This window comes from Myotis nattereri (assembly GCF_964212035.1).
Source record: "Myotis nattereri genome assembly, chromosome: 9".
In the NCBI taxonomy this organism is placed as follows: Eukaryota; Metazoa; Chordata; class Mammalia; order Chiroptera; family Vespertilionidae; genus Myotis; species Myotis nattereri.
In genome coordinates, this window is record NC_138084.1 from 51,234,551 (window position 1) to 51,245,423 (window position 10,873).

The window sequence follows — 10,873 nt, forward strand, 5'->3', positions numbered from 1 at the left end:
GAGCTACAGCTATGCTGGGTATACTTGCCCTGCAGGTATGTGCATTGGCCCTAGTAACACAATACGGGGCTCCTCTGTTCAAGATCCTTTAGTCTTTAAAACCATAAAATCAGCAAAGAGGATTGATGAAGCTGAGCAAAACAGGACATATGAACACTGCTCAACACAGGATTTGCATGGTGCACTTGCAAACTCTCCTAAGGGTGTTTATCTAAATAATCTCTTTCCCTTGGCTTCTTGCTGTACTTTAAATTGATTCAATAGACTCTATGTTTTGAGCTTCTTCATTTGGCAGAGTTGTTTAAAACATTTTCCTATTACTCCTTTAATTTTGAAGGATCTGTAGTAATGTCCTCTCACTCCTAATATTAAAATTTTGTGTGTTTTATCTTTCTTTCTTGTTCAATTCAACTAGAAATGTATCAATTGTATCAATCTTTTCAAAGAACTATCTCTTGATTTCATTGAACTTTTTGTTTTCTAATAGTCTTTCATTGACTTCTGTTCTTAATTTAATTATATCCTTCCTCCTTTGTGTTTAAATTGCTCTTCTGCTGCTAGTTTCTTGAGTTAGATGCTTCTTAAGTGATTGTTTTTAAACTTTTCTTCTTTCCTAATACAAGCATTTAAACATTTAATACTATGAATTTCTTTCTAGAACGGTATTAAGCTAAATGTAACAAGTCAGGCATAAAAAGACAAATACCATATGATTTCACTTATATTTGGAATCTAAAGAACAAAATAAACAAGCAAAACAGAAACAGACTCATAGATATAAAGAACAAACTGATGTTTGCCAGATGGGAAGGTACTTAGATGATGGGTAAAAAAGGTGAAGGGATTAAGAAGTAGAAATTCTTAGTTACAAAATAGGCACAGGAATGTAAAGTGCAGCATAGGGAATATAATCAATAATATTATAATAATTATATATGGTGTCAGATGGGTACTAGATTTATTGGGGTGATCCCTTCACACATTATATAAATATCTAACAATTATGCTGTACACCTAAAACTAATATAAAATTATACTGAACTTCAAAAAAAAACAAAAAACTTTAACATTGCAGCTGTCAGAACCTTCCATTTTAGATGAGTTTGTGAACAAATTAAACTATTCCACAGTAGCTGACCAATTCTCTCTAATACCCATAACTATCATTTAAAAATCTATCATTAAAAAATCTTTGAACTCAATTCAAAATAAGGTAAATAAAACATACAAATAAAATATCCTCTAGATATTGCTTTAGCTGTATCTCATGAATTGTAATGCAACCCAGGTACATGCCCTTGACTATAAATCAAACCCATGACCCTTTGGTCCAAGGGCCAACATTCCCTAATCACTGAGCAAAGTGGCCAGGGCATGTGTTGTATTTTTATTATTCAGTTCAAACATTTTCTAATTTCCCTTGTTATTTCTTTTTGATCCATGGGTTCTTTATAAATGTGTTAATTTCCATCTAATATCATTGCCCTTCTACCTGAAGAAACTTACATTTCTTGTTGTGTGTGAAAGCTGGTAACAAATTCTCATGGCTTTTGTTTGCCAAAGAAACCTTTCTTTCCACTTTTTTTTTTCTTAAGGCTATTTTCACTGGATATAGAGCAAGGCTAGAGTAGCCTTTATTGTTAGTTTAGTCCTATTCCTGCCAATCTTTCTGGGCTCTCTACTAAAAAGAAAGGTATCTCCACTCTGACTAGTTGGAACAACTAGTATAATGTCTTTAAGTTCTGTGTGAGCTCTGAGGATTGTCCAGTTAAACTTCCCATTAGTACTTGGCCTCACCTATATATATAGCACAGTATTCAGCAACCAGTTCAGAAAATCCCTGTGTAGATTTCTGGATCTCTCTCTCTCTCTCTCTCTCTCTCTCTCTCTCTCTCTCTCTCTCTCTCTCTCTCTCTCTCTGCCTAGCTTCCTTTTCTCTGGTATTCTGCTCCAAAAATTCTACCCCCTCAGCCTCCCTGAACTCTGATCCTGGTCTCTTCATCTTCATAAGGCAGCTCTGTCCACGGGATTCTCTCCTCTGCTCTGCAGTCTAGAAACAGTCTCAATGCAGTAGGTTGAAAAATTATATTGTTACTCTTTGCTAAGGATCATAAACCTGAGAGGCTATTATTTAATGTCTGAAACAGTTGTAAAATATGTTTTATCTGATTTTACTAGTGTTTATGCCAGGAGGGCATGTCTAATCCCAGTTACTTCATTATAGCTGGAAGGATATCTATTATTCTTTCTACAGATGGAAATATTCCTTTGACTTCTATGACCCTATTAAAGGTCCCCCTGCCCTTAGAGCCTGCCCAAGAGGCTACGGGAAAGAGCTTAGGAAGGCCAAACACAAAGTGAGAGGCAGGCTGTCATGGGCCCTGAGCATCCAGGCACTCCTCCCAGGACTAGGCTGAAGTAAGGGAGGTGCCTAAGACACAACATTTAGGGAGACACTAACTCAGGTTTACATAAATGCTGCCCCTGTTCTTGCATGACACTGAGACTAAATGCCTCCTTCTACTTCACATCACCTGCCTACACTAGTCCCAGCTCTGCCCTGGGCATTCTTGCTAAGTGTGTAAAAAAAATGCAATGCCCGGGGTTCTCTACTTGGATCATTTCTCAAGGCTGAGTTTGCAGTGAGAAACCTTAAGAAATAAAATAATTTCTTTTCTGAGCATAAAGCAAACTTGTTTCCTCATGTTATAGAAGCGGTAAACACCAGAACGACACCCACCATCGCATCTGCCAGGCCACCCCTCCCGTGAACAGGCATTATGCCGCAGTCCCTGCCGACCACCTGAAGTTCTACGCTGAGTCCGACGCCGAGGGCGCCAGTGCCAACGCCCCCGGGCCTGCCATCCTGGCCTATGCCTGTGTTGCTGCCACCAACCCTGACCAGGATGGTGCCAGGGCCCACGTGCCCGGGACTGCCCCCGCCTCCGAGGAGGAGCACAATACCAGCCCTAACCAGGACGGTGCCAGCGCAGACCCGCCCGGGACCGCCCTTGGCAACGTTGCCATCGGAGAAGACACCCCCAAGGCCACCGATGCAGACCTTGACCCAGAGGCAGCCTGCACCTACCTGCCTGGGACAGCCCCCGCTGCTCAGGACCACACTACCAACCCTGACCAGGACGGTGCCAGCGCGGACCCGCCTGGGGCTGCCCTCCACAAAGCCGCCCCCAAGGCCACCAATGCAGACCTTGACCCAGAAGCCTCCTGCACCTACTCGCCAGGGGCGGCCCCGGCTGAGGCCCATGACACCCTCTCCTCCAGCGTCTCAAAAGCCTTTGCGGAGGTTCGGCTCGACTTCAAATATGACCCTAAGAAGAAGGTGGAACTCCAGGGCACTACGGAGAGATTCACTGGCCTGTCCATCGGTCCCTATTTGCAGAAGGGTCTCGAGGGAATTGTCCTGCGTGAACTCACAAATAAGCTGCAGCCAGACTCAGTCTCCAGGATCAACCACCCATGCAAAGCAGGCACCCTCTAGAAAATCTCTCCAACTTCAACAAGAACATAGTCAGCCACCTTGAACCCCGGGAAGCGGTTCCAGCCCAATGACCTGCTTGAGAGCCACATGAGGCAGGGGCAGGTGTCTCCCCTGGCTCAGGCTCTGGCCAAGACCAAGGGGCTGCCTGTGGCATGGACATCGGCACCAACTACATGGAAAAGCAGGAGCGGAATGTAGATGATGCCACCTTGAAGGTGGGCCAGCACATCATGGGCCTCCAGAGGGGGACCAACAAGTGTGCCAGCCATTCAGGCATGATGCCATGTGGCATGAGAAGGCACATATGTCTACCTCTGCAAGGATCATGTCCTTCCACCCATGGGCCATGCAACCATCTGCCTGCAAAGGGCCACTGTTAATGTAAGGAATATTCAAACCTGTAAAGACTTTTTGTGAGTTTATTTGCACCAAACTGTCAACAGTTGCCGGGGAAACAGGATCTCAGTAGATTCAAATAATGCCCCAGAGAACGGCAGTTCTTCACCTTGTTGTATACATTACAATGAAAGTGTTAGGGGCAGAAATAGAATATTTGGGACCAGCAACAATGATAAGAATTAGTAATCATGCTCTGATAACCATAATGGTTCTGTTCTGATTAGAGAAAGCATATTCTAACCTGGCTGAGAGTTGTATTCCCAGGGACACGGGAGCTATCATCAGAATGCAGTCCATCCTCCTGTCCTGAGAACTGCCTTCCATTATGGAAAGACTAGAGGCCTGGTGCACAAATTCATGCATGGGTGGGGTCCCTCAGCGTGGCCGGAGATCATGGCCAATCAGGCTGCAGGAGATTGGCTGTGAAAGCTCACTGACCACCAGGGCACAGCTCCTGTATTGAGCATCTGCCCCCTGGTGGTCAGTGCACATCATAGCAACCAGTAGTTTGGTCCCTTAGGCTTTTATATATATAGACTAGGGGCCCAGTGCATGAAATCTCTGCATGGGGGTGGGTCCCTTAGCCCGACCTGCACCCTCTCCAATCTGGGAATTTCTGTTTGTCTTTGCAATCATATGAGCGAATTGTCTGAGACCCCAACCCAGTTTGGTTTGGTGCTCACAGGTCTTTTTTTTTTCTTTGTTCCATTGGTGGAGATTTCCTAGAAGTTGCAGGATATCTTCCTTTTAATTTTTCCTCAACACTCTGACTTTACTTATGTCTCTCACCTTTGCTTTCCCTCAATCCCCACTCACAACAGTAACTTGCTACAGGCTCACTTTGCTCTAGTGTCTAGGGCAGTAGTTCTCAACCTTCTGGCCCTTTAAATACAGTTCCTCATGTTGTGAGCCAACCATAAAATTACTTTCGTTGCTACTTCATAACTGTAATGTTGCTACTGTTATGAATCATAATGTAAATATCTGATATGCAGGATGGTCTTAGGCGACCCCTGTGAAAGGGTCGTTGGACCACCAAAGGGGTCTCAACCCACAGGTTGAGAACCGCTGGTCTAGGAGATCCCACAATGCGTCTGCCACCAGAACTATGATTCCCAGGATTCCTGGTGCTCCCTGCGCTCTGGGCTTCCGTCCCTCAAGTCACCCGCTCTCTGTCTGTTCTCCCGTTCTGCCAAGCCTTCCAAGCAACCCACTCCATGTCCCCTCCCCTGCTCTGCCAAGCCCCCCAAGCCGCCCGCTCTCTGCCTGCTCTCCTGCTCTGCTCTCTGTCCAGCGGCTTGGGGGGCTTGGCTTCCTCGGTCACTGGAAGTGACTGAGGGAGCCAAGCCGCCCACTCCCCACCTGCTCTCCTGCTCTCCGCTCTGCCAAGCACCCCAAGCTGCCTGCTCTCTATCCACTCTCCCGCTCTGCCAAGCACCCCAAGCTGCCTGCTCCCCATTTGCTCTCCAACTCTGCCAAGTGCCCAAGCCACCCACTCTCTGTCCACTCTCCCACTCGGCCAAGCCCCCCAAGCCACCTGCTCTCCTGCTCTGTCTCCATCCAGTGGCTTGTGGGGCTTGACTTCCCCGCCCACTCTCCCGCTCTGCCAAGCCCCCCAAGCCACCCGCTCTCTGCCCCCTCTCTTGCCCCGCTCCCGGCTGCTCAGCACCTGCATGCATGCGCACTGCCCACAGGCCCACCATGTTTGTTGGGTTAATTTGCATACTCACTCCTGATTGGCTGGTGAGTATAGTGGAGGGGCAGTCAATTTACATGTTTCTCTTTTATTATATAGGATATACAACCTATGGCTGAAACAATCTAGTCCCCGAGGCTCCCACCATTTACAACCCCAGCCCCAGTTGCCTGTAATCTGGTCCTAGGGCTCAGAGGCTTGCGACCTCCCCTTTGAGAATAAACAGGTAATCTTTTCTGTCAAAGAGAGGAGTATAGGCAGCCTCCATTTTGGCTCCCTGACTTGCAGTTCCCCTGGGGGTGGCCATTTTGAAATAGCAAAGGTCAACCCCTCCCTTTTTCCTTTAAAATAGCCAATCACACAAGACTGGGAGCCTAAGCTCTTTAAATCAAGAATGAGGGACAGAGACTAGCCTGGTGGGCTCCTATGTGGGTCCAAGGCACGGGGAGGGGCTGGGACCACGAGGGTGGTGGCCCCCTGCAGCACCCACCAAAGCACCAAATGCAAGTGCCTCATTCCTGTGCCAAACTCCCCCTGGGCCCCCAGGCAACTTTCTCCTCTTGTGACTGTGGCTGCAGGGACTGCTGGCTCCCCCAGACCCAAAGTCCTGGTCCCTGGGAGCCCTCCACCTATCCTTGCATGAATCGGGGAGCAGACAGGGGCTGGCCCCTTACCTTTTGGATGAAGATGGATGGGCCTATATACAAGTCAGAGCCAGAGGGTGTGAGACTCATAGCCCATGGGAGTCATGGGCCTGGGCTTCCCTGCAGTCCCCATCCTGGGCACTTAAGAAGCGGGGCACCTTTGCTCTCAAACCAATGGTCCAGTGGATGCCCTCCTCATGGTCACGGGCACCCAGGATCCCAGGGAGCTGTCCCTGGTCTGATGAGTTGGTATGACAGGCCTCTTCACTTCTTACATGTGCATTAAACAGGACAGATGCGCCCACCACCTCAGCAACAGGCCATAGGTGAGCCCTGCCACCCACCCAGCTCAGCCTGGGGAGGACCCTTCCTTCGCTCCTGGTCCCTGGGAACCAGCAGGCATCAGGTATTGTCCTGGGCACTCCCCGAAGTGTGCTCCTCAAGTGTCCTGGCCAGGGTCCCCTTAACTCTCATTAACCAGTCACTGCTCCCCTCAGTGTTAACCTGTAACCTGTCAGGCTCCGAGGGAGGGTCTGTGTCCTTGGCATGAAGACCTCGCATGTCTCCTCTGCCTTAATGTCCCGTGGGTATTCGTGCCTTCCAGTATTGTAAAGTGTATCCAGTGTGTAAATGAATGTTCCATACACCCTGTGTACAGCAGAGTTCTCTGCTCCCTCAATATCTCTATCCAGAGTATAATCTATTAACCTTGATTTTTTTATTTAAAAAAAGTTAGGGGATGCTAGGGGAAGGGGCAGTACCTGGAACCCGGAGGGAAAGGCTCATGGAGTGGGCAAGCACTGGCAGTCAAGATGAAGGTGAAGATGCTGAGCCAGACCCAGACAACTATGTCCACGAAACCAAGTTGGACTTATAGAGAGCTCAAGAAACTATGATCCTACCTTACAGACTTTTGAGGTCCCATGAGAATACGTAAGCGCTTTAAATGCTACCAAACTGGAATGGATATTTGCAAAACCATTCCTTGCTTCTCTGGATGGTCACCGAGATGGAGTCAATGCTTGGCAAATTATCCCAAGAGCCTGGCTACTATCCTTTCTGGGACATGTGAAGGAGAGGTCAGAATTTGGAACTTGACCAAACAAAACTGTATCCTTATAATACAGGTATATGAAGGTTTTATATGAGGAATATGTATTCGTTTTTGTGGGAGTTCTTTTTTTTCTGTTGGTGATGACAAAACTGTGAAGCACTGGCAAATGGATGGACCAGGCTTTGGAGAAGAGGAAGAGCCATTGCATACAATATTAGGAACAGTGTATACAGAAACTGATCATCACTGGAAAGAAGAAATTTTTGCCACATGTGGACAAGAAGTAGACATTTGGGATGAACAGAAAACCAGTCCTATATGTTCAATGACCTCGGGATTTGACAGTATAAGTAGTGTTAAATTTAACCCAATTGAGACATTTCTCTTGGAAAGTTGTGCTTCTGACAGGAATATATAATAACAGGGTAATATGCAAACTGGTCAGGACGCTGTCATGTAATGACCAATCAGCAGGCTGAGTGTAAAGCAGGAGCGGATGGGCAGGGACTAGCAGCATCGGTGGGCAGGGACTTGCGCAGCCTGGGGACTTTAGGTTCATTTCTCCGTCCCCTGTACCAGCCTGGGGTACATGAGGCTCAAGTCCCTGCCCCCACCAAAAGGTAAACAGCAATATTAAAATATTTCCTCTAGGTTGCAACTGCCCCAGTGAGCCTGCAATGGCCACGGTGGGGCTGAGACAGCCCCAGTGAGGTCGAGGTGGCCCCTGTGAGGCTGAGACAGACCCAGTGAGGCTGGGATGGCCCCGGTGAGGCTGAGATAGCCCCAGTGAGGCTGAGACGGCCCCAGTGAGCCTGTAACGGCCACAGTGGGGCTGAAACGGCCCCAGTGAGGTTGAAACAGCCCATGTGATGTTGAGACGGCCCATGTGAGGCTGAGACGGCCCCGGTGAGGCTGGGATAGCCCCGGTGAGGCAGAGACAGCCCCATTGAGGTTGAGACAGCCCTGGTGAGATTGAATTGGCACTGGTGAGGTAGAGATGGCCCCAGTGAGGTCAAGATGGCCCTGGTGGGGTCGAAATGGCCCCAGTGAGGTTGAATTGGCCCCGGTGAGGCTGAAACAGCCCCAGTGAGGCTGAAATAGCCCCGGTGAGGCTGAGATGGCCCCAGTGAGCCTGCAACGGCCCAGATGGGGTTGAAACGGCCCCAGTGAGGTTGAAACACCCCCTGTAAGGTTGAGGCAGCCCCATGTGAGGCTGGGACAGCCCCTGTGAGGCAGGGATGGCCCCTGTGAGGCTGAGATGGCCCCTGTGATACTGAGACGGCCCCTGGGAAGCTGAGAAAAATACCACATGAACTCACTCATTTATGGATAATAAGAAACATTATAGACTGATGAACAAAATTGGATACAGAGGCAGAGCAGCATTGAGCAGAATATCAAACTACAGTGGGAACCCTGGGGAGAGTTGGGGGGAGTAGGAGATGAACTGAAAGACTTATATGCATGTATATGAGAATAACTAATGGACACAAGACACTGGGGGTTGGGGGAAGCCGGGGGAATGTCAAGGGGGAGAAAAAAGGAGACATGTGTAATACTCTTTGTAATACTTTAAGAAATTTTAAAAAAAAGAATGGTAAAAAAATATATTTCCTCTAATTAATTCCCTTTTAATGTGCATGATTTCGTGCACTGGGCCACTAGTAGTGCCGGAAGCCGGTCCATCCTTGCTGCTTGACACAGTTGCTGCAGGGAAGAAACATCTGCACAGCATATGTTTCAAGAGGCCTGGCGTATACGGCATGCTGTTCTTAATATGTTTGCTCCCCTACTTAGCGCTATGTGTTTTAATCAAGGTAACCTCTCCGAGAAAGGTTGTTTCTCCAGGTGGGGATTTTCCCCTGGAGTTAGGGATTAACAGGACTAAGGAAGGGAATAAATCAGTAAAACCCCTTAACTAAGTGCCAGGCGGGTAGTTAATCACTTTAACTATGAACAATCACGCTTAAGCTACATAATCTTTACTTAGGATAATATACTTCAGTTACTTCCTTGTAACTTAACAGAACAATAGAGTAGTGACCTTGGAATGGAGTTAACAAACACCCTAACCTTTGGAATAGAAGGGAAGGGATTAAAATCAACTGGTATAAATACAGATTTAACAGGAGACTAAAGACAGAACCTGGCTGGAGAACCTGGCTAGAGAACCTGGCTACAGAACCTGGCTACAGAACCTGGCTGGAGAACCTGGCTACAGAACCTGGCTACAGAACCTGGCTAGAACCTGGCTAGACAACCTGGCTAGGCTGCTGATCAACTGAACACTGTCTCTGTGTCATTCCTTCTTCACCGACTCCGTCCACACCTTTGGGAACCCCTGGACTTGCTGGGTTGGACCCCAACATAGTAGTACTATATGATATGAGGCAAGCTACTTCTCTGAAAAAGATCATCTTAGATATGAGAACAAATACAATTTGTTGGAAGCCTTCATTTTTACTGCAGCAAATAAAGATTACAACTTACATAATTTTGATATGCATGCACTGGACACTCCTGTGATGGTGCACATGGATCACGTGTCTGCAGTGCTGGACTTGGATTGTTCTCCCACTGGGAAAGAGTTTGTATCTTCTAGTTTTGATAAATCTATTCGAATCTTTCTTGTGGACAAAAGTAGAAGCAGGGAAGTATATCACATAAAGAGAATGCAACATGTTATCTGTGTAAAATGGACTTCGGATAGCAAGTACATTATGTGTGGATCTGATGAAATGAACATTCCTCTGTGGAAAGCTAATGCTTCTGAAAAATTGGGTGTGCTTACATCACAAGAAAAGGCAGCCAAAAATTATAACCAGAAGTTGAAGGAGAAATTTCAACATCATCCTCATATAAAACGTATCGCTTGTCACCGCCATCTACCAAAACCGATCTACAGCCAAATTCAAGAGCAGCGCACCATGAAAGAAGCTCGCCCATGGAAGGAAGTGAATTGTCTCAAGCATAGCAAGCCTGGATCTGTGCCAATTGTGTCAGAGAAGAAGAAACACATAGTGGCAGTTGTGAAATAATATTTGGTATTCCTGCCAATACTGGCTTATAATTATTTGTTACATTTTGATTTATAAACTCTAAAAACAAAAATACAGTTAATCCTTGAACAACATGGGTTAGAACTGGCCAGATCCACTTACATGCAGATTTTTTTTTTTCATTAAATATACTGTCGTTTCTTCGTATTCCTGGGTTGTGCATCCATGCATTCAACCAACCTTGGATCAAAACAGTATTTTCTACTGGAGGTTGGGAATCCGTGAATGTGGAGGGCTGACCAAAGTTATATGTGGATTTTCAACTGCTCATGGGGTCAGCTGTACTAGCTCTAGTATAACAGATGGTTTAGTTATATTTGTAGAGCTTCACCATTGCTCATTTTAGCTACCCTGAAAAATTATCTGTCAAAGGTGGCCTAGTTGATAAAACTATGCAACATCTGATCCTTGATCTGCTTTCTTATTTCCTGGAAGATTAGAGAGTATTTGCAAACTAACTTATTTTTTCTGATAGAAATAGCAAATATAATTTTACACTCTGATCTATTATAGACACTGTGC

At 46.6% G+C, this 10,873-nt stretch overlaps 1 pseudogene across 1 annotated transcript; it reads left to right on the top strand.

Moving 5' to 3' along the window:
* Nucleotides 1–7,050: 7,050 nt before the first annotated feature.
* Nucleotides 7,051–10,330, top strand: LOC308524496 (DDB1- and CUL4-associated factor 13-like; annotated as a pseudogene). The gene is made up of 2 exons: nucleotides 7,051–7,705; nucleotides 9,664–10,330. The product of its transcript is annotated as a DDB1- and CUL4-associated factor 13-like (transcript).
* Nucleotides 10,331–10,873: the final 543 nt, after the last annotated feature.